We start from the raw sequence: 23,625 nt of genomic DNA on the forward strand, positions 1-23,625 counted from the left end.
GTTTACAAAAAATACTTGAACTTAATTGTGCAAGGATAAGCAGGGTATGTTTTTTAAATCCTATGGCTGTGTATCCTCTGTTCTATTTTAGTAACATCCTCTTAAATCAACCAAAAATAAGTTGGAAAAGCTTTACTTTGGATACAGGAAGTTTCAAAGGGGTTGAAGCCATAATACAGGATGAAATTAGGAACTGTAATCAGGAAGTATGTTCCTGGGAGGAACGAAGAGAGGAAATGGGAATTTCAAGATGCTTTAACATTATTTTCTATCTTGTATCCAAAGAGTGGGTAAACTTAACTGATTTTTGTAAAAAAAAAATTAAGGGCCAATTTCACGGACAGGGCTTAAACCTAGTCCTTGACTAAAATGTCTGCTTGAGCAGTCTTGACTCAAAGCGACTTGTACAGACTTAATCTTAAAATAGTTGTAGATTTAGCCTGTTCTGGATGAAACAAAGCCGATTGCAAGAGGGAGGCCTAGAGCTACTCTAGGACTAAATTGAAAAGAGACAGGTTTAACTTCTGCTTAGTTTGTGAGGGAGCATGGAGTATTTGGAATATCTAAATGAAGACCAACATGCACAACAGAGGCCAGTCAGATGAGTACTGGCGTGATCCATTAAATTACATTGATGAAATAACTTTTTGAGACTGCTTTTGTATGTGCAAAGAAAATGTGTTGGAGATTATATCTTTGCTTGAGTCTAGACTTCCCTCTTTGTCTCAGAGGAAGACCTTTACCCAATTCTGATCCATCAACTCCTGATGCTGAGGAGTACAGGAACCATAAGAACTGGTTTTCCATCAATATTCAACGTGTATGCACTCTTAATTTAGTTTTCAAACATTGTTACCTGTTGGAAAAGTGCAACTCACGATTCAAGGATTTTTCTCAAATTTTCATTGTGTGCTCAGTTTTCGAGAGATCAACATGGTGGACTACTACTTGGTGACAGTGGATATAATCAGGTTAAATTTTTATTCACTCCATACGTAGATCCCACAACAGCTGAGTAGCAAAGATACAACAGAGCTCATACCCACATGAGAGGGATGATCAAGCGTATGTTTGGAGTATGGAAAAATCGATTCCAGTGTTTACCCAGTACATTTTGTTTCAAGCCAATAAGATGCTGCAAGGTGATCTTTGCTGAGCAACTACCTGAAGCGGCATTGCTGTCCTGATCCTCCAATGGAAGATCAGGATCAAGTAGGTGTGCCCATGGCTGAGGCAGGCAAGGACCAACTAGGACTTGCACACAGAGTTGCTTTCACATTGCAGCACTTCAACAGATGAGATGTATTTAAATATGGAATGTATTTATTATGGCTTATTTTTGCTTTGATAATGTTTTGTACAAAATTAAAATAATGTGCAGCAAAATTAAATGAGTGACTAAACCAAGGCTGGTTTAAAATGTAATTTGTGGTGATTAAAATGCTCACACTCATGAATATCCAAAAGACAAAACATTTATTTTTCACCTATCATGTTGTTCACCATGGCTGGTAATCACAGTAGTCTCATTACAGTATTTTTTTTTGGATCATAACTCTCTCTTCCAACTTCATATCCAATTCAACCAGTAGAATTCTCATTTTCATTTCATGTTCTTCCTTCAGATATTTAATTTTATACTCATGAAATTCTCAGGCGAACTTTTCATGCATGGTCATCTTTTTTGTTCTTTGCTGAAAGGTGGTGGCAGCATCTTATCTTCTCTCAGGGATGCTATAGCAGATGTGGAGGGTACACACTCACTATGCACTGGCTCTTCTAACCTGTTCAGATTCCTTTCCTCTGGGAAAATAACATAATTAGAAGCACAAATAAACTCATATGTTCCTTAGAATGAAATAAGAATAAAGATTGACACAAAGGAAGTAATCAATTAACTTTCTTTGGTATATTTACCATTTGTGCTCAGTCCTTCATCTGAGCAGTCTAAATGGTCATTGTCTAGTATACCATCCAGAGGTTGCTAGTGTTCTATTATTCCAGACCGCAAGTCACTCAATTCATCAGTCTTGTCTGTTTTTTTGGTGGTGCACCATCAGTATTAAATAGCTTTCTTCTGATCTCTATACTCTATTTTTAAAAGCCAGGTGAAGGTTCTTCCATAGAGTCTATAAAGGCAGATATCATTCAATATGTGTCACAAAAATATGAATATGAGAAATGTGAAATACTGATAATAATGAAGATATCTCACCTGAAGCTGCTGTTCTGTTCTTGTGGTTACATTTTCATTTGCATTGAATTCACTGCAAATTGCGAACCAACCACTCTTTTTGTTTTGCTCAGTAGTACGGTTTTCACTTTCAATAACTGGATGGTTTAACACAATTTGTTTTAGTTATACTCACTAAATTTTTTAAACAAATTCTTTTTGCCTCTGCCATTTTTTTGTCTCAAGATTCACACCAGTCATGGTGTTTTCTATTCCATTCTGGGTTTTTATGAGCACCATTAGATCAACAGTATGTGCTCATACTTAACCTAATCAGGCTTAACCTAGGTGTTCTCATTTAGGTTTACTTACCTTTCTCCATGACTCCATAGTCTCCAATGAACTAAGCCAAATTTAAGGCATTTTCATTAAAGCTATTTAAGTGTTCTAGTTTAACTAGTACATGTTAAGGGCTACTCCTGGCTCCAGTCTGTGAAACTGGCCTTAAATCTTTAAATCAAATATCAGTCTTAAAATCTTTCACCTAACACATATTTGAAAGGACTTGATAGAGTTGTTGAGAAGATATTAGCAGTTGGTGAGTCTTGGACCGGAGTGAACAACCTCAGAATAAAAGGATGTCCTTATAGAGAATGGGAGAGATTTCTTTAGCTAGAGGGTGGTAAATCTATGGAATGCATTGTCACAGATGGCTGTGGAGGCCAAGTCATAAGGTACATTTAAAGCAGAAGTTGATAGGTTCATGATTAGTAAGGGTGTCGAAGATTATGGGGAGAAGACTGGAGAATGGAATTGAGAGGAGAAATACATCAGCCATGATTTGAATGGCAGTGTTAACTTGATGGACAGAGTAGATAAATTCTGCTCCTATGTCATGAACTCACATAATTCTACTGATTGTTCCTTTCTCATGAATAGTATTGCAAGTTTCCTTTTGGTTTAAGTGACAGATTATGGGAAGGCATGAGGATGTTGCATTAGTTGCTCATGGAATTTAATGCAGATTTTGCAATATTCTGCAAAATGAATCTTTGGTTGGGTGGAATCAAAGGATCCAGGATAATGTAATTCTTTAACTATTGGGGAAATTTGAACTGGATGGACTCCACTTGAACTGGAGGGGGACCAATATCCTGTCAAGCAGATTTGCTAGAGCTGTGGGGGAGGGTTTAAACTAGTTTGGCAGGGGGGTGTGGAGCAGAGTTTGCGAGCAGTATCTAGGGTGCATGGCCACCTAATTAAGAATGATAAAGATAACAAAGGAAGGATGGAGGTTAAGGTAAAAGGTAGAAAAGGGAATATATGTGAGGGTCATTCTCTGAAATGCATGTACTTTAATGCAAGAAGCATACTGAACAAGGTAGATGAGCTTAGAACATGGATTGACACTTGGAATCATGATGTTGTGGCAATTCGTGAGACCTGGTTACAGGAGGGACAGGTCTGGCAACTAAATATTCCAGAATACAAATGTTTTAGATGTGATAGAACAGGGGGTAAAAAAGGGGGAGGAGTTGCTCTGCTTGTTAAGGAGGACATTACTGCCGTGAGGTGGCAGGATGGTTTGGAGGGATCGTCCAGTGAGGCTGTTTGGGTGGAATTGAGGGGTGGAGGAGGCATGAGGGCACTAAGAGGAGTGTATTATAGACCACCAAATTGGCCAAGAAAATTGGAAGAACAAATTTCTAAAGAGATAGCATATATGTGTAATAAACATAAGGTAGTGATCATGGGAGATTTTAACTTCCCTCACATTGATTGGGATACCCATACAGTAAGAGGGCTGGATGGGCGAGAGTTTGTCAAATGTGTACAAGATAGTTTTCTTAATCAATACGTAGAGGAACTGACTCGGGACAGTGTAATACTGGATCTCCTGTTAGGGAACGAGATAGGTCAGGTGTCTGAGGTTAACGTTGGAGAACAAATTGGGTCTAATGATCACAACTCTATTAGTTTTAGGGTAGTTTTAGGGAAGAGCAAAGAAGGACCTAAAGTTGAGGTTCTGGATTGGAGAAAAGCAAATTTCGAAGGAATAAGAATGGATTTGGGGAGAATTGAGTGGGACATGATTCTTTCAGGAAAGGATGTAAATGAAAAATGGAGAATATTCAAAGAAGAAATTTTGAGAGTACAGAGTAGATATGTCCCAGTGAGGATCAAAGGAAAGGATGGAAGTCATAGGGAGGAATATTAGAAATTTGGTTAGGAAAAAGAGGAAGGTGTACAAGAGGTATGAACATCAGGGTGCTGAGAAATTGAAAGAGGACTACAAGGAGTGTAGAAAAAATCTTAAGAAAGAAATTAGAAAGGCCAAAAAGAGGCACGAAGAGGCTTTGGCAGGCAGAGTAAGAATAAATCCAAAGGGTTTTTATAGGTACATTAAAAGTAAAAGATTCTGGGATTCACAGTGCAGCTTTCGCGCAAACAGAGGAACTACTGACATGGTCTTTGCCCTCAGACAGCTCCAAGAAAAGTGCAGAGAACAAAACAAAAGACTCTACATCACCTTTGTTGACCTCACCAAAGCCTTCGACACCGTGAGTAGGAAAGGGCTTTGGCAAATACTAGAGCGCCTCGGATGCCCCCCAAAGTTCCTTAACGTGGTTATCCAACTGCACGAAAACCAACAAGGTCGGGTCAGATACAGCAATGAGCTCTCTGAACCCTTCTCCATTAACAATGGCGTGAAGCAAGGCTGCGTTCTCTTAACAACCCTCTTTTCAATCTTCTTCAGCATGATGCTGAAACAAGCCATGAAAGACCTCAACAATGAAGACGCTGTTTACATCCGGTACCGCACGGATGGCAGTTTCTTCAATCTGAGGCGCCTGCAAGCTCACACCAAGACATAAGAGCAACTTGTCTGTGAACTACTCTTTGCAGACGATGCCGCTTTAGTTGCCCATTCAGAGCCAGCTCTTCAGCGCTTGACGTCCTGTTTTGCGGAAAATGCTAAAATGCTTGGCCTGGAAGTCAGCCTGAAGAAAACTGAGGTCCTCCATCAGCCAACTCCCCACCATGACTTCCAGCCCTCCCACATCTCCATCGGGCACACAAAACTCAAAACGGTCAACCAGTTTACGTATCTCGGCTGCACCATTTCATCGATGCAAGGATCGACAACGAGATAGACAACAGACTCGCCAAGGCAAATAGCACCTTTGGAAGACTACACAAAAGAGTCTGGAAAAACAACCAACTTAAAAACCTCACAAAGATTAGCGTATACAGAGCCGTTGTCATACCCACACTCCTGTTCGTCTCCGAATCATGGGTCCTCTACCGGCATCACCTATGGCTCCTAGAACGCTTCCACCAGCGTTGTCTCCGCTCCATCCTCAACATTCATTGGAGCGACTTCATCTCCAACATCGAAGTACTCGAGATGGCAGAGGCCGACAGCATCGAATTCACGCTGCTGAAGATCAAACTGCGCTGGGTAGGTCACGTCTCCAGAATGGAGGACCATCGCCTTCCCAAGATTGTGTTATATGGCGATCTCTCTACTGGACAGAGGTGCACCAAAGAAGAGGTATAAGGACTGCCTAAAGAAATCTCTTGGTGCCTGCCACATTGACCACCGCCAGTGGGCTGATATCGCCTCAAACCGTGCATCTTGGCGCCTCACAGTTCGGCGGGCAGCAACCTCCTTTGAAGAAGACCGCAGAGCCCACCTCACTGACAAAAGACAAAGGAGGAAAAACCCAACACCCAACCCCAACCAACCAATTTTCCCTTGCAACCGCTGCAACCGTGTCTGCCTGTCCCGCATTGAACTTGTCAGCCACAAACGAGCCTGCAGCTGACGTGGACATTACCCCTCCATAAATCTTCGTCCGCGAAGCCAAGCCAAAAAAAAAGTAAAAGATTAGTGAGGTATAGAATTGGACCCCTTGTCGATAGGGAGGGTAGGCTATGTGAAAAGTCAGAGGAGATGGGGGAAATTTGAAATGATTTCTTTTCCTCGGTATTCACTCGGGAAAAAAAAATTGTACTAGTTGAAGTAAAGAAAAATAGTGGGGAGGTCATGAATCATATAAGGATAACTGAGGAGGTCGTGATGGCAGTGTTACAAAAGATAAAGGTGGACAAATCTCCGGGTCCAGACAAAGTATTCCCAAGGACACTCAGGGAAACTAGTGTACAGATAGTGAGGCCATTAACAGAGATATTTAGGATGTCACTGGTCACGGGGGAAGTGCCAGAGGATTGGAGGGTGGCTCATGTTGTTCCGCTGTTTAAGAAAGGGTCCAAATGTAAGCCTGGAAATTATAGACCTGTGAGTCTGACGTCTGTGGTGAGTAAGTTGATGGAAAGTGTTCTGAGTGATGGCATTTACAAATATTTGGAAGAACAGGGATTGATAGGTAGTAGTTAGCATGGTTTTGTCAGGGGTAGATCATGCTTAACAAACCTTATATAGAGTTTTTCGAGGGGATTACAAAAAAGTTTGATGAAGGGAAGACTGTGGATGTTGTCTATTTAGACTTTAATAAAGCTTTTGACAAAGTTCCCCACAGGAGGTTAGGAAAAAAGGTGGAGGCATTAGGTATAAATAAGGAGGTAGTGAAATGGATTCAGCAATGGTTGGATGGGAGGTGTCAGAGAGTAGTGGTAGAAAATTGTTTGTCAAATTGGAGGCCGGTGACTAGTGGAGTTCCTCAGGGATCGGTCCTGGGTCCACGATTGTTTGTTATATATATTAACGATCTGGAAGAAAGGGTGGTGAATTGGATAAGTAAGTTTGCAGATGATACAAAGATTGGTGGTATTGTGGACAGTGAGGAAGATTACCGTAGCTTAAAATGAGATATAGGAAAGCTAGAGGAGTGGGCTGAGAAATGGCTGATGGAATTTAATACGGATAAGTGTGAAGTGTTGCATTTTGGAAAGGCAAATCTAATAAGTCATATACATTGAATGGTAGACAATTGAGGAGTGCAGAGCAACAAAGAGATTTAGGAATTATGGTAAATAGTACCCTCAAAGTTGATACTCAGGTAGATAGAGTGGTGAAGAAGGCATTTGGAATGTTGGCCTTCATAAATCAGAGTATTGAATTCAAGAGTTGGGATGTTATGATGAAATTGTACAAAGCATTGGTGAGACCCAATTTGGAATACTGTGTGCAGTTTTGGTCACCAAATTATAGGAAGGATATCAACAAAATAGAGAGAGTGCAGAGATGGTTTACGAGAATGTTGACAGGATGTCAGGGTTTGAGTTACAGAGAAAGGTTGAGCAGCCTGGGGCTTTTTTCTCTGGAGCGTAGAAGATTGAGGGGGGATTTGATGGAGGTGTACAAGATTTTAAAAGGGACAGAGAGAGTCAATGTGGATAGGCTTTTTCAATAAAGAGGGGGGGATATTCAAACCTGAGGCCATGATTTGAGATTGAAGAGGGAAAATTATAAGGGGAACATGAGGGGAAATTTCTTCACGCAAAGGGTGGTTGGGATGTGGAATAAGCTTCCGGTGTAGGTGGTTGAAGCAGGGATGTTATTTACATTTAAGGAAAGACTGGATAATTACATGGAGGGGAGAGGATTGGAGGGGTATGGACCAGTTGCTGGTCAGTGGGACTAGGAGGGTTGGGGATTTGTTCCGGCATGGACTAGTAGGGCCAAACTGGCCTGTTCTGTGCTGTATATGGTTATATGGAAATTGTTTATCATCTGAATTGGGGTTCTGGCACTGCCATGTAGGATATCTGAGTGGGGGAAATAAATCTTTGACTCAGTTTGGCTAAAATAATAAGCAGGTTCTATAAACAATCATGTGACCAGTTTGTTTTTAAAAGTCCAAAATCTCTTCTGCGAGAGGTCAAAATTGGTGGGGAGGAATGAGAGTAATGTTGGCCTGAACATAGATTTAAGAACAATTTGAACTGACATTGCTGATCTAATGAACATTTTATGGCTTATAAAAATCTTGGGCTCCTTTATCTATTTTTCTCAAGTTTTGAATCTGAATTTGGGCATGATCTTTTCAGCAGCTAATGCTTTGTGGACTGTTTTTAATTTTTAATACCAATCAAAGCGAGTAATTTAGAAAGCAAATATCATGTGATCACTTAAAATTTATATTAAAACAAATTGTACTTGCTGAGTCACAGAATACTAAAGAGAACTTTGAAAATTTGATGTCAGAAATATCCAGGGTTGGGCAGAGGGTTGCACTTGAGTGGTTTTAGTCTTGTAATGTAGTTTGAATTTATAGTTCAGGTTAAAATGTGGTCAACTTGGAATATGGGAAGATAAGATTAAAAGATGAATGTTTGGAAAAAAGACAAAATTGAGGTTTATTAATCCCAGGACACAACTTGAAAACCAAACATGATGACAAAACTCTCTCTCCTTGGGAAACACTTGTGTTTTAGGTAGTGGGCTACCTGTGGATGGGGAAATTAAACCCTCCAGCTGAAGGAAAATATTTGCAGCAAAACATGTGACTCAGAATCCTCTTGGCCTTATAGTATCCATAGTATTCGAACTACATGCATTGAAGAAAGATGCAGTTGCAGAACGTTTAATGTGGTCATTTAAATTTTGAGTGGTGTTTTTTTTAAGTTTATTTATTCGTTCAAAATACAGATAATAAGTAACATATATGACAATAAACTAAACATAAACGATATACTTTATATATATATATATATATATATATATAAAAGAAAAAAGAAAAAAAATAAAGAAAAATTAAGCATACATATTAAGGTCTAATCAATGTAAATCAAAATGTAAATATTCTGAATATAACTACCACTTATTAATAAAAAAACTATAATTATCACGCGAAACATGTGATTTTTTCCATTATTAAGCAATATTTCATCTCATTATGCCACCTATTGATATCAATCATATTTGTATCTTTCCATGTACTAGCAATACATTTTTTCGCTACAGATAATGCTAAATATACAAAAGCGTTGAAATTTATCTAATCCCATTGAGTGGTGTTTTGATGAGAATCTTCAGTAGATGCCAATTGTCTCTTCTACATTTCACTTTGTTTTGCATAACTCCAGTGGGAAAATGATTAAGAGAATATGTTGGTGTTAGTGCTGTCACTTTGCAGCTCCAACATTCTGTGCTTAATTCTGATCTGGTTTAGTTTCCCTATAGATTTTGCACATTAATTTTGTCTATGCTTGCGGATTTCCTGTGGAAGTTCTGGTTTCATCACACATGACAAAAATGCTTGATCGGTAACTTAAATGGCAACTGCAAATTGTTCCTTTGTAGAAAAGAATTTGGACGTCAGGTTGGGATGAAGAAATTGATAGGGATGTAAGAGGAAAAATGGGATGAATATAGATTGATTATTGGTGGTTGGCACAGATACAATTGGGTTGAAGTCCTGTTTCCATGCTCTACAACTCCTTCTCTCTGACTGAAAAGTGGAGAACCGATGGTAATCCCTCAGTACTACCTGAGCACAGACATCATATGTATTCTTCTCCCAATGGTGGTGAAGATACCTGGTGTTTGGCTGAAAGTCATGTTCCAAAGTATCCCAATTTTATGCTAGTCTACTTAGTCATTCAGAATTGGAAAATGTGGACTACAATTGTGTTGTATAAAATTAAACAGTACTGAAAGGTCACTAATTATGTAAAGCAGCCATAATTGACAGAAGCCAATGTCAACTAATCATGAACATTTCAGCTCTGTGAGATAAGATTTCACAAATTGGAATAATGGAAGACTCAAACTCCACTAGTGATCTGTGAAATCTGATTTGAAAGTAAATTGGAATAGAACACTCATGACCACGTGTGTGACATTGGTTGCATGGACTATACCTTTGTCAGGACTAAGCTCCAATTACACTGATAAAAGACATTATGAGGCTTGGAAGAAAATCTCACCTCAACATTGCTGACACAAAGGACTATGAGACTTCTAAGTTTTCTTGATTGAACATGATTCTCATAGTAAAATGATTCCCATGATACATATACTATTTGATGAAAGAAATTAGCTATTGTCAAGAATTTCTTTGGAAGGTTGCCTTGGCGGTAGCCAGGAAATGTATAGTGGTCATGTGGAAGTCCGACTCCCAACTAGATATTACACGATGGAGTACGGAAATGCAGAGCTATATTCCCCTGGAGAAAATTACAAACAATTTGAGGAAGAAATATTACACATTCATTGGTGTGTGGCAGCCTTATCTGCAGTATATTAGGTGCACAGATATAACTGCACCCCTTCCAAATAGAAGAAAAGTAAAAAATCCATTCTAATACTGGAACAATGAAGATAAATGAAGTGGGTTGTGGTGCAGATGATGTGCTCTTGTTTCATATCTCTTTCATTTTACTTTATGTTACTCTGGGTTTATATTTGGTTCCTTTAAGGGTCTGTGACTCTATAGATCTTTGGTTCTTTATGTTTGTTTAATTTACATAATCTTTTTCTTGTGGTATTAGGGTAAAGTAGGGAAGGGAGAGGGGTGAGCGGGGGGAAAATTGACTGAATGTAATATATCATTGTTGAGAAGGTTATTCTGTTGTTTTGGATTTGTGAGTCTTGGAAAATCAAAAATAAATGGAAAAAAAAAGTCTTTGGAACAACAAGCACAGGAACATTTTGCTGTTTTGCAATTTCTGAACAGTAATAAAAGGGTAACTACTTCAGTGGTCAATTAAGCCCAGGGTTCTCAGTTTCAAAGATGATACAAAATCACACCAGAAAGCAAGCTTTGTGTCCAAAGGTGCTCTGCTCAAAAATTAATTTTTACTGTGAAAGAGAAGTTCTTAGTAGTAGTAATAATAAAGTCTACTGGGACTTAGTCTAGTTTAGAAAAAAAGACTGCAAGCTAACAGTTAAAGATTGTAATGCATCATCTATTCGTCATGACAAAAGAGTCTTATCCAGTTCAAGCAGTCTCAGACAAAAGATTTTGGAAGATTGTGAGAATAATTCGTATCTCTTACAGAGGTTCAGAGGACATCCTTGAAATAGTTTCTCTCTCATGGAAACAGCAAGCAATGATGGAGTTAGGGAAAAGGGCTTGTTTTGGAACCTGGGGTTGGGGATTTTGCCAATGCTCACTGAGCAGGACAAAGCCTGTGCTGGTGATATAGTAAACCTAGGAGTGGGTACAGATATTCATTCACTGATTCAGCCAGTGAATATGCATTATTGACTGTACTTTATCAATGCATTTGAATTTTATATAGAGGATTCATTAATGTTGTGGCAGAATTGAGGTCTTCCAAAAATCTGCTTTGTAGCATTCATAGGCTTTTCTGGCATACTGGAAGTGGTGATGAAGTTGGACATTGACATGGTTGAGAGGTGGCTTCTGAGATGTGGGAAGTGATCAAAATTGACAGATGTCTTATTATGGATTGAAGAGGGGGATATTGAGAGGATTAGTTGCATGTATAAGGAGACGTAAGGACATGTTTAGATTCCCAGGAAATATGAGGTTTATTTAAGGGTAAAATTAATTGGTCCAAGATTACTTCAGTGAAGTTGGAATATTTCTCTAATGTGGCAAGAGAAATTGAAACTGAGAAATGCAAGAAAGATGAATAAAGAGTAGATTAGGAGTATAAGGAAATAACAAAAGGGCAAGACTATCAAGCTCAAAGCAATTTCAGATCAGTTTTTGGCGGATCTAACAGACTATATTAATGTGGGTTAATAATTATAAAAGGATGAAGTTAAAACTTTAAATCATTAACAGGGTCACTGTGCAGTTTAGAATAGGATTGAAAACATAAATGATTAAAAATATTCGGGAAGTATTATTGTGGAAAAATACTCTCATTAAATGCTCCATCATGATGTTAGAAAAGAGGGGATGGTGCAAAGTTCGAAATGATTTGTTCAAGAGTTGAACAATAGAATGGAAACTCTTTGGAAAAATTATGCAATGCTGAATTATGCTGTTATGCAATATATAAAATAAATCCAAGAAGAATGTAGAACAACAGACGTCGAATTGGGAGAACTCCATGATGTGAATATTTCCTTTTGCTATTTGAATTGACATGTCTGTATTACAACAATGTCTCTTGTTTTTTGAGGATAAAATGGGGAAACAATTAATGCAGGTTAAAAGGAAGGAACATAACATGATACTAGTTTCACAAAATAGTAAAAATCTTAAATTGTTGCAAGTCAAAATTAATTATGCACAACTGGCTGAAGCTAAATTCGGTGAGAAGGAAAGAGAGATGGGTCAGATAAATTGGGAAGTAAAATTGCAAGCAAATAATATGCAGATTTCTGGCAATATTAAAATTGTTTTAAAATTACACCCCAAAAATTGAGCACTAAATTGTCAGATGTTCCAATGGCACTTAATCCATAAAACTCTAAATCAACATTACATGAATTTGTGATCTTGTTTTAATCAAAGTAACTGTTCAAGTCTGTTGAACTGTTTGAATTTTGAATTAATGATGAGAGCAATTAAGAGATTTTATGGAAATTAATTCGAAAATCTGAAATTGAAGCTGTTAAATGGTGCTTATGGATTGGCAGCGAGTGACTATAATGAGAAGTGACTGAGGATGTCATTGTTACATTGTTCTGTAAGTTTATTAATGTTAGCAAGATGACTATCACTGCCAATATAAATCAGGGTTAAATACCTGTAATGCAATCACATTTATCACTATATTGACGTTGCCAACATATAGGAAAAAAAAGTTACCATTGAGACTGCCTCAAAACGTTTAAAGCTTGTCCTTGTTCAAACTATGTCAATAACTAGAGACTATAATTAGCAAAAGGCTAGGAAAGAAAGTTATGAAAAATAGTGTCATACATTGCACCATCTGAAAGACAGTGGAATCAAATTTTATGGAAAATGTTAAAGAAAATATTTTGAGACAATTGATTTGAAGCAAATTTTATTTCTTTTGGCCTCATAAAATTTTAATGTTGTAGCGAGTTGCTACAGCAGAGAGTGGAAGAATGACACACACTTGATGCGGTTATAGTCAAGATAGGTTTATTGCACTCGTGTCCCTGCTTATATAGGCCCAGTTTTCCTACCGTGTTGATGTTACCACCATGTGGGCAGTCGGCTGAGGAGAAAAGCCTTTAGCCAGCGTGGGCCTTGTGTGTTTGCTGTGTTAAACCACCATTTTGTGTGTTGGACCACCTACTGGATAGCGGGATACCTCATGACCTCCCCCCCCACCACAGAACTGACAATCTGAGTATTGTCCTTTGCCTTTGGCTGCCAACCCTTCCATCTTGGGGCCTGTATAGTGATCGGCTGTCTGATGTCTATGTGTACTGACTTGAGACAGTCAATAATGAAAGTCTTTTTCTTACTGCCAATATTCAGCACGCATGTGGAGCCGTTGTGTCTGGTCACTCAATAGGGCCCCTCGTATGGTCATTGCAGAGGTGAGCGGTGTACTCCCTGTCGTATGAAAACGTATTTACATGTCTATGGAGATAAATGTCTTTAGTTGGCCATGTGGGAGAGGCTGTGCTGGGGCTAAGGTGTCTAGTTGCTCCCTGAGCTTATCCAATGTTGCTACTGGTGGTTCTTCTGTGTCCTTGGCAATGGCCAAGGACTACCCTGGTGTGACCAACAGTGCGCCATACACCATTTCTGCCATCAAGGCATTGAAATCCTCCTTCGGTGCTGTGTGGATACTAAGGAGGACCCACAGTCGCTCATCTGTCCAATATGTTCCTTTGAGCTGAGCCATCAGAGCTGCCTTCAGGTGACAGTGGAACCACTCCAACAACCCATTGGCCTGTGTGTGGTGGAGTTGGGTTCCCAGAAGGTTGGCCAGTGCTGTCCAGAGCCTCAAGGTGAATTGTGCACTCCTATCAGAAGTTGTATGCTCCGGCACTCCAAAGCTTGCCACCCAGGTATTGATCAATGCTCTGGTGCAGGACTCTGTAGTTGTTTCCACTAGTGGAACCGCTTCTGGCCACCTTGTGGAGTGGTCAGCCATCATCAAAATGTACCTTGACCCTCGGGAGACTGGCTGCGGTCCTACAATGTCAATGTGGATGTGACTGAACCTTTCCTGTGCTGGATCGAAAGTTTGGAGACGTGCTTAACGCACTGTCTCGATTTATCCAACTGCACAGTATCTACACAGTTTATGTAACGCAGCCATGAAATTTGGGACAGACTCTCCTTGCTGTTTTCTGCCACTCTTCCCATGACAAGCTGCTTTGGGAACCTCATATTGGGCATGCACATGATGTGAGCTGACCAAAGGAACTGATTGAATGAAATTAGTTACTCAAAGCAGGGAATATTGACCCGCGAGAGGGTACTAATATTGATTTGCATATGCATAATCAGGATTTAATTCTTCACAGTGTTTCATAATGTTCTCTGTAAATAGTCCAAGTCTCAGAGACAAATAAGAGGGCTGGGATCAAGGTGAATTTCATTATTGCTGTCTCTCTTTACTGAGAGATCGCTTCCAAGTTGTGAGAGGTGGTTCATGCTTCCAACATCATCTAGTGGGCTTTTATTATTGGAGTGTGGAGTTGTCCATGCTTAGCAAGTTGATAGAGGACTTTTGTTTTGCCACTGTTCAGTATGTCCCATCCTTCATGCTTTGTGAAAGAAGGGAAGATGACTTTGAGCTCAGCCTTTGACTGTGTATAAATGCAAGGGCCGCCTTTGTATCACAGCTCAATTTCTGAGATTGGGGTAAATTTTGATTTGTAAGGGAGTTGGGGGGTGGGGGGCTACAAAGGATTTGCCACTAGCTATAGACTTGTGTACCATAGTTGACCCTGGCATGACCAGCATCTCTTGCCATCGTAATCACTTTCAAGAACCTCACTTTTAAACTGGTTTTCTTCTGAAGCTACTTCAAACTGCTGTTGGGTGCAGGATTACAGAATTTAGATGGAGCTCAATAAACCAGAGTTGAAAGCATACCATGTATTTGCCTCCCTTTGTGGCGATCACAGGGTAAAGTGGTACTGTTGGAGAAAATTTATCAAGTAAATGCAAAACATTTTATCGATGGAACTGCCTGTGGCCATTGAAGAAAATGAATGCTTAGGGTGGTGGACAGAGTGCATTTTAAAATAATTCTTGGACCCCTGGATTATGTGTGAATTCTTGAGTGATGAAGCTGCACTTATCCAGGCAAATGGAAAGTATTCTCTCACATTCCTAACTTAAGCACTGAAAATTGTATTGAGGTGTTGGCAGATGAGTAATTTGCTAAATAAAATAGATTTTCAAAATATGGGGCAATCTCCCAAAAGGCTATAATATAGATCATTGTGTGTAATTCCCTTGGTTGACAATCCTGAAAGGTATAGCAGTGCACAGGAAAGAAATTTGAGGTAAATAGTTGCAGGATTTTGACAGAGCAGGAGTTGATTTTTGAGATCTGGCAGAGCACTTGATCTCATTGATGTAAGGGAGAGGAAGAGCAAGAAAAACAGAACACAGGGATTTTAAAAAGAGGAATTTTTAAGTTCGCGGAGGGGAATATATTGTATGTTAAAAAAATATGGAAAAATGTTGCAATGGCAAAAGAAAAATTCAGATGTTATTCAATGACAATTTTTCACAGTTCTACTAATGAAAGAAAAATATGATGCTGAATAGGCATTAACAGAAATGTTATTCTACAATTGCAGCAATTTCTTAAGATTTTTAATGCTTGAGTAGCTAATATTTATATTGCAAAACAGCTAAAGCTTTGATTTAAGGAAATGTACAATGCCATTGGAAGAATTAGAACAGAATTACAGCACAGTACAGGCCCTTCGGCCCATGACCTATAAATCTTTCTCTTTGGCTTGGCTTCGCGGACAAAGATTTATGGAGGGGTAATGTCCACGTCAGCTGCAGGCTCGTTTGTGACTGACAAGTCCGAAGCGGGACAGGCAGACACGGTTGCAGCGGTTGCAAGGGAAAATTGGTTGGTTGGGGTTGGGTGTTGGGTTTTTCCTCCTTTGTCTTTTGTCAGTGAGGTGGGCTCTATGGTCTTCTTCAAAGGAGGTTGCTGCCCGCCGATCTGCGAGGCGCCAAGATGCACGGTTTGAGGCGATATTAGCCCACTGGCGGTGGTCAATGTGGCAGGCACCAAGAATTTTCTTTAGGCAGTCCTTGTACCTCTTCTTTGGTGCACTCTGTCTCGGTGGCCAGTGGAGAGCTCGCCATTTAACACGATCTTGGGAAGGCGATGGTCCTCCATTCTGGAGACGTGATCTACCCAGCGCAGTTTGATCTTCAGCAGCATGGATTCAATGCTGTTGGCCTCTGCTATCTCGAGTACTTCGATGTTGGAGATGAAGTCGCTCCAATGAATGTTGAGGATGGAGCGGAGACAACGCTGGTGGAAGCGTTCTAGGAGCCGTAGGTGATGCCGGTAAAGGACCCATGATTCGGAGCCGAACAGGAGTGTGGGTCACAAAAAACAGTAACCCTCCCTACCTCATAATCTTCTATTTATCTTTCATCCATTTGCCTGTCTAAACGTTTCTTAAATGCCCCTATTCTTACAGCCTCCACCACCATCCCTAGCAATGCATTCCAAGCACCCAAAATGTACCCCTGATGTCTACCCTAAACTTTCCTTCTTCATTTTGTGCATATGTTCTCTGGTGTTTGCTACTCCTTTCTTTTTAAAATATTTGTATTGAGTTTAACCTATAAATCCTACATTCAAAGTCTTCCAAATAACAGGTCATCTATCAATCTCTCTATCACAACTTAATATAAATGTAAATTGAAAACCTATCCATCTGTTTATTTCACAATATTTCTTTAAAAAAATTCTGGTTAGAAAATTAAAAAAAATCTATGTGAGACAATCCTTCTATCTAAACAAATGGTAGAATTCTACCTAATTATATGATCTATGACAGCCATATTTAAAACCATATTTAACAAGTTAATCTAATAAAAAGAAAAAAAAACCTAAAACTATATCTAATCTATCTGCTCCCTCTAATCAAGGTAGTAACCCTTTAGAAAATGATCTAAAGACGTGGATCAAATAGCGACCTTCAGAAACTAGGCAGAGCATCCAGACTTCTTAAATCTTCCAATTATGAATGGGCCCTACATCTTTTCAAATTGAAACTTTCTATCTTAAATGTTGTATCTAATTTTCCTCAAGCTTAAATAGGATATTATATCATGTACCGCTGTGTATGGGTCGGTGAAGAGTCATCTTTCTATTTCATTAAAATTGCATGTCTGTCCATCAACATGATAAAAGCCAAAATTTTCTTCTGGGTTGCAGACAGAGATGTATACCTGTATTGTGTTCACAAGAAGAACCAAACAAGGCAATTAAAGGGCATGGTTTATTTTAATGTTAAAAATTGTTGATAAAGTTTGGAAAATGTTTTCCCAATATCTTCTTGAATTGGGGCATTCCTAAAACATATGAATCAATGAAGCTTCAAAAATTTAACACATCCACATAATGGATCAACAACTGCATAAAAACGAGATTATTTGAATTTGGACATACAGTCCAACTCCGATTATCTGAAATCGGCTTCTCAAAAACCTGCAGTGAACTCAATTTTTTTGGATCCTAACTGACCAGGGTTGTCGGGCTCCTTGCGGCGGCAGCAGCGCATCTCAGGCTCCAGGTGGCAGCAGGGACCTCAAACTCCCGAGCAGGAGTGGGGCCTCGGTGGGAAAGTGTCGGTGATCGGCGATGGCCAGCATATTTTTATTGTTGAGAATTAAACATGATTTTAATGCTTAAAAAACTTTACATTGTAGGTTGTTGTTGTTTAAGCAATGTTACAAGTAATTTGCAGTTGCAACTGGGCTGTTTTTTTTTAAATGACCAGTTCTTGGGGGAAACAAAGCATTCATCCAAAATAGGCCCGGTCCTGACCATTTTGGATAATTAGAGTTGTACTGTATGTATTCTTTGTACCACCTTAAATTGTAATAAACAATGCCTTGCACAAAATGAAGAATCATTAATCAAGCTAAGAGCAGAGTACCAATCTTCATCTGAAAATGTAATATTCAAATCATGTTCCCAATCACTTTTAATCCCATCCATTGAGGCTGATCTTAAATCCAATAAGTCATTATAAATAGATGATATTTATCCACTTTGAATGAACTATAAGCTCAAGAATAAATCAAGAGAATTAGAATGTGAGTCATGAGGAAAATCAGGAAATTTGGACTGAACAAAATGCCTAACTTGTAAATAACTAAAAAAAATGTCTATTAGAAAGATTACATTTAGTTGGAAATTGTTCAAATGAGGCAAAATTATCTCTAACAAAAAGATCTTTATAACTTTTGATATCTAATCTATCACACAGACGGCTGAAAAAGACGGTTATCTATAATGGGACTAGCAAGAGAAAAACTTTTATAACCAAAACTTTTTAAAATTGAGCCCATATTCTCAATCTATTTCTCGTTATCATATTATGTGTCAATTTAGATAAGGAAAAGGATAAAAAGGAATCTAAAATTGCTGACAGATGATTAGTTTTAGAAAACTTCAGTTCTATTTCTGTGAAGAAATTGTAGAATACGTATATTAATTGTGCAAAAATAAAATCAAAAATTTGTAAGTGATAATTCCCCCATTCCTTATAGTCTTTTGCAAATGGGCTTTATTTATACGTAGTTGTTTTCCCTGCCATATATTTGAAGAAATAACTGAATCTCATGAGTTAAAGATAAATTTAGGAATGAAAATTGGTAAGTCTTGAAAAAAGTACAAAAATTTAGGTAAAACATTGATTTTAATTGAATTAATACATCCAATCATTGTAATAGATAATGGTGACCATCCCGATAATAGTACTTTAATCTGATTAAGTAACCATTTAACAATGACAGCATGGAAACAGGCCAATTTGGCTCTTCTAGACTGCACTGATCCAAGTACCCTCCTCTAATCCCACTTACCAGCACTCTGCCCATGTCCCTCAATCCCCCTCCCATCCATATACTTATCCAACTCTTTCTTAAATGACAAAATTGACCCTGCCTCCACCACCTTTCCTGGAAGCCCATTCCACACAGTAACCACTCTCTGAGTAAAGAAATTCCCCCTTATGTTACTCCTAAACCTTTGCCCGTCAACTCTCAACCCATGACCTCTTGTATCCATCTCTCCTACTCTCAATGGGAAAAGCCTTTCCACATCAACTCTATCTATCCCTCTCATTATCTTAAACACCTCTATCAAATCCCCTCTCAGCCTTCTACGTTCCAAGCAATAAAGACCTAATTTGCTCAATCTCTTCTTGTATTCCAGATGCTGAAACCCAGGCAATATTTTTGTAAAGTTTCTCTGCACTCTCTCTATCTTGTTAATATCCTTCCTATAAATTGGTGACCAGAACTGCACACAGTACTCTAAATTTGGCCTCACCAGTTTCATCATTACTTCCCAACTCTTATATTCTATGCACTGATTTATATAGGCAAGCATACTAAAGGCCTTCTTCACCATGCTATCCACATGCGCTCTTACCTTCAGGGAACAATGCACCATTATTCCTAGATCTTTCTGCTCCACTGCATTCTTCAATGCCCTCCCATTTACTACATATGTCTTGCTTTGATTATTCTTTCCAAAATGGAGCACCTCACACTTATCAGCATTAAACTCCATCTGCCATCTTTCTGCCCACTCCTTCTAAGCAGTTTAAATTCCTCTGCAATCTTTGAAAACCCTCTTCATCACCCACAATTCCCCCTATTTCAGTATCATCTGCATATTTACTAATCCAATTTACCGCCCCATCCTCCAGATCATTAATATATATGACAAACAGCAACGGTCCCAATACTGAACCCTGAGGTACACCGCTTGTCACCGGCCTCCATCCTGACAAACCATTATCTACCACTACTCTCTAGCACCTTCCTTCCAGCCACTGTTGAATCCATTTGACTATTTCCAAATTAATACCCAAGGACTTAGCCTTCTTAACTAACCTCCCATGCGGAACCTTATCGAAGGCCTTACTGAAATCCATAGCGACAACATCCACTGCTCTATCCTCATCAACATTCTTAGTCACCTCTTCAAAAAATTCAACAAGATTGGTCAAACACGACCTTCCACGCACATATCCGTGTTGAGTGTCCCTGATCAGACCCTGTCCCTCCATATACTTATATATACTATCTCTAAGAATACTTTCCATCAACTTACCTACCATAGACCTCAAACTTACAGGCCGATAATTGCTAGGCTTGCTCCTCGAACCCTTTTTAAACAAAGGAACCACATGCACAACACGCCAATCCTCCGGCACTATACCCGTCTCTAATGACATTTGAAAAATCACTGCCAGAGCCTCCGCTATTTCCTCACTCACTTCTCTCAAGGTCCTGGGGAAAATCCTGTCAGGACCTGGAGACTTATCCACCTTTATATGTTTAAGAAGCTCCAGTACTACTTCTTTCTTAAACATTATAGTCTCAATATATACCTGCTTTGCTTCCTTTACCCTGCACAGTTCAATATCCTTCTCCTCAGTAAGTACTGAGGAAAAGAAATTGTTCAAGACCTCCCCCGTTTCTTTTGGCTCCACACACATTTGTCCTTTCTGATTCTCTATTGGACCAATTTTATCTCTCACTTTCCTTTTGCTATTTACATATTTGTAGAAACCCTTTGGATTTTTTTTCACCCTGCTTGCTATAGCCACCTCATACCTTCCTTTAGCTTTTCTAATTTATTTCTTAAGATTCTTTTTACATTCAATATAGTACCCAAACATCTCTTTTTTTCCCCTGTTTCTTATATTTATTGTAGTACTCCCTCTTTTTTCGAATGAAGTTTCCAATATCCCTTGAGAACCATGGCTCTCCCAAACTTTTGACCTGACCTTTCAACCTAACAGGTTTATAAAGATTTTGTACCCTTAAAATCTCTCCTTTAAAAGACCCTCCATTTCTCTATTACATCCTTCCCAGAAAACAAATTGTCCCAATCCACCCCTTGTAAATCCTTTCACATCTCCTCAAACCTAGCTTTTCCCCACTCAAAGTCCTCAACTCTGGGCCCAGACCTATCCTTTTCCATAATTACCTTGAAGCTAATGGCACTATGATCACTGGACCCGAAGTGCTCCCCCACACATACACCGTCACCTGACCCATCTCATTTCCCCAACAGTAAATCCAACACAGCTCCCTCTCTAGTTGGTACCTCCACATATTGATGTAAAAAGCTATTCTGCACACATTTTACAAACTCCAACCCATCCAGCCCTTTCACGGAATGGGTTACCCAATCAATATTCGGAAAATTTAAATCCCCCACAATCACTACCCTGTGCTTATTACAAATATCTGCTATCTCCCTAGTAATTTGTTCCTCTAATTTTAATTTAATACCAAAAAAATTTCTTTCAATAAATTTTTATAACTTTTTGTAATTGTAATTCCTAAATATTGGAATTGGTCTTTCACTATTTTAAAAGGAAAATTAGGCTACCTTGAAAAAGATTCTTTTAGGGGTAATAGTTCACTCTTGTGCAAATTTTATTTATAACCTGAAAACTGGCTAAATTTGCAAGAAAAATTAATATATTTGGTATAGAAACCTCAGGATTTGAAATAAAGAGCAATAAGGTCATCTGCATAAAGAGATATTTCATGTGCAACTCCACTTCTAGTTATTCCTTTAAATTCTCTACACTGTCAGAGAGCCACAGCTAGATGTTCCAGAACAATATCAAAAAGCAAAGGACTTAAAGGGCATCCTTACTGTGTTCCTTTTTAAAACCTAAACATTTTCAATTGCTGTGAATTAGAATGAATTGAAGCTGAAGGACTTGAATATTATAATTTAATTAAATTTGGACCAAAATTAAATATTCCCAAAATAGCAAATAAACCCATTTCACCCAATCAAATGTTTTCTCAGTATATAATAAAAGGACACTTTCCATTGTTGGGGTGGGGGGTAGATATAAGCAAGAGATATTTCCGCCTGAGAATTAGGTGCCTCCAAATTTGTGCGCTTATCCTGAGTTAGGGTGGGTAAGATAATTCGGTTTAAAAACTCTGACATTGAAGTTAAATTATTATTAAATTTAAAACTATGGAGGTTAGAGTAAAAATTTTTAAAAGACTCATTAATTTTAAAATGATCTGTGGTCATTCTATCATCTCTCATTCAAATCTTGTTAATTTATTTTTTATCTGCAATTCTCTTCAGTGGCCCTGCCCTGCCATTAGCTTACCAGATTTTTCACTGTGAATATAAAAATGACTCTTGCTTCTCAACAATTGTTGATCAATAGGATATGTAGAAAGAAGATCAAATCCCACTTTGGGAAAAGGTGCTGGCTGTCTACCTTATCTATTGTCTCTCATAATCTTGAATATCTCTATTAAGTAATCTCTTACCTTCTTCTGCTAACCATGCCTCATAAGACACATTTTCCAATTCATTTTCATTTTCGATCCTGGTAAATCTCCACTGCATCCACTCCATAGTTTCCATATCCTTTATGTCATGAGATGACCAGAACTGAACACAATATTCTAAGTGTGGTCTCACCAGTGATTTATAAAGATGCAACATCACTTAGCAATTCCTTTATACTTCAATTAACAATTTCCTTAGATTTGCACCATCTTTGAAGGGAAAAGCCATAATTTAACATAAATGTATCCTAGTTCTACTCCTAGCCAGAATATAATGAAACCATCAATGATTTTAATTGAAGCACAAGTCTCCATTAGCTGTTATTTGAAACCATGCTGTTGCTTTATGGGTATAATAATGCTTAATTAATATTATGGCAAAAATCACTGAAGCATTGTGGTTTTTATTGGCAGTGCAGCGGTATAGCTAAAGATTTTTAGCATTATGTTCTCTGTGTAATGCTTCTTCGTCAACGGTTTTATGGTTTTCATGTAATTTGACTGTGTATTTTATTTGTGTAGAAGTTTGATCTTGGAAGAATGAGTTGAGATATTTTTGACTGTTCCGTTGTTACTGACTAATTTTTAATCAACACCCTGAACTCTTTTGTTAACAATTACACATGAACCACAGCTGTGGGAAATGTATGTTTATACAGGATATCCCAGTTAAGCATGAAAGCTTGTTTACGATGGATTTTTTCCCAATGGTTGCTAACAGATGCAGTATAGGAGACAATATAAGTAAGATAAAAATCAAGCTGTTGCATCCTGTGGCTTTCCAAATTGCCTTCATCAGTACTATTGTAATTTAATAATGTAAAAAGCTCTAGTTTAGAAATTTTAAGATTATTTGCAAGACCAGTATGTAAAAGAGCGGTAACAAAATGAAGAAAATGTAACCAGCATGCTCAATACAAAATTGTGTTCATAGCAAAGTGTAAGAACCTGGCGTGACTTGCTTATTTTTCACCCTGTGTAGTGTTGTAGAGGCTCATTGGAGGTTTAATCGAAGCGGATAGGGAGGTTCTGAGTGATGTCATGACATCACAATGCGATGACATC

General features: G+C 38.5%; 1 protein-coding gene and 1 long non-coding RNA gene across 8 annotated transcripts in view; one reads left to right on the plus strand and one right to left on the minus strand.

Annotated features, from left to right (window-relative positions):
• The window catches only part of rapgef2b (Rap guanine nucleotide exchange factor 2b), a 370,696-nt gene that overhangs the window by 24,193 nt on the left and 322,878 nt on the right, over positions 1-23,625 (plus strand). The window lies entirely within an intron of this gene.
• Positions 1,493-23,576, minus strand: LOC138756356 (uncharacterized). The gene is made up of 4 exons (XR_011353020.1): positions 23,509-23,576; positions 2,216-2,331; positions 1,918-2,129; positions 1,493-1,803 (listed from the first exon to the last, which is right to left on the minus strand). It is a non-coding gene; the product is annotated as an uncharacterized lncRNA (long non-coding RNA).

The sequence above is a fragment of the Narcine bancroftii genome, chromosome 3, assembly GCF_036971445.1.
Source record: "Narcine bancroftii isolate sNarBan1 chromosome 3, sNarBan1.hap1, whole genome shotgun sequence".
NCBI classification, from domain to species: Eukaryota; Metazoa; Chordata; class Chondrichthyes; order Torpediniformes; family Narcinidae; genus Narcine; species Narcine bancroftii.